Here is a 1,670-nt window from a genome sequence, read left to right as displayed (position 1 = left end):
ATAATTAATATATTAAAATGATTGGTTGAGATTGGTTCTCACAGTTACCACAAACAACTCAGTTCTCCCTTGAATGAGCCCCTATATATATATATATATATATATATATATCAAAAACCTGCTGTGATAGCATGATAAATGAAATAAAATAGAAGTCACTGTCCAACCACATATATACATACATGGTGATGTGGTACAAATACTACTTTAAAAAAAAAAAAACTTGACTTGCAACCATCACCTTAAATCAAAATAATAAATATATAATTAATTACCGGAGTACAGAGAATATATATACAACATGTATATATGATTATCAAACACTATATATCCTATATGATATCAAGTTATAATCAATACTCCTCGATTGATCGAACATGTACTCATATTACAAATTAATTAACACATGATGGAGTCAACTAATTAAGGTGTCGTGGAGCTGCATCCAAGCGAACGAAACAACGGTTGGTTGTTGACGTATCGGCTTGGAGCCGAAGAGTGCCTGCGCCCTTTTGGCATGCATCCATTCACTTGTTTCCCATTAAAAAAGGGTCGTTTTTGTGTTGCAAAATCTTGGTCTCGTGGCTCCACAACGGGATTAGCAGCGGAGATAAGGTGGTGGTTATCGAGTGGACGGGCGGCTGAAGAAGCTACATGCAGAAGAAGAAGGAGGAGGAGAGTAGCAGTAGCAGTAGTAGTAGTTGACATGTTATTGATCGAGGTGTTGTGTTGGGTTTAGAAGAAGTGAAGTGAAGTTGTGGTTTTTATAAGAGGAAGAAGAGGTGAAATAAATAAAATTAAATGGTGTAATTAAACAAGGGGAGACTCGTGAAGCAGATAGATGTTGCACAGCTCAGAGTCAGAGTACAAGTCCATAAAGCATAATTCATGAGTTGGATTTTCTTCCTTTTCTGTCCGTGACATGCAAAACTTTTAACTCAAACTACATTATATATATAGAGAGAGAGACATAAATGAGTTATTATACAACTCTTTATATTTGTATAATCAATACAACCCAACTTTAATCGTTCATTTAATTTGATGAATATGTAATTTCATAAAAATTTTGATTGTTTTCTGATATAAAGTATTGATAATAATTAAAGAACCATATTCATCTTTCATAAATATTCAAATCATAATAAATAAACTCTTATCATTTTCATAAATATCTCAATTGATTGGGTTGTATCGGTTGTATAAATGTGATGGGTTGCATTTGAAACAAACTATATATATATATATATATATATATATATATATTATATATTTCAAATGCAACCATGTCCATTTGTACAACCGATACAACCCAATCAATTGAGATATTTATGGAAATGATAAGAGTTCATTTATTATGATTTGAATATTTATGAAAGATGAATATGGTTCATTAATTATTATCAATACTTTATATCAGAAAACAATCAAAACTTTTATAAAATCACATATAGTCAAATGAAATGGACGGTTGAGATTGAGTTGTATTGGTTGTACAAATGTCAAGGGTTGTATAATAACCAACCTCTCTCTCACTATATATGTATATATATATATATATGTATATATATATATATATATATTATAGATTTCAGATTTTTTGAATTTTTTTAAAAAAAAAAATCTACATTTACTTATGATTTCAAATAACTATTACATATAACACTCTG

The sequence above is a fragment of the Cynara cardunculus genome, assembly GCF_001531365.2.
Source record: "Cynara cardunculus var. scolymus isolate 2C chromosome LG 11, CcrdV1, whole genome shotgun sequence".
Lineage (NCBI taxonomy): Eukaryota > Viridiplantae > Streptophyta > Magnoliopsida > Asterales > Asteraceae > Cynara > Cynara cardunculus.
This window is presented reverse-complemented; position numbering follows the sequence as displayed.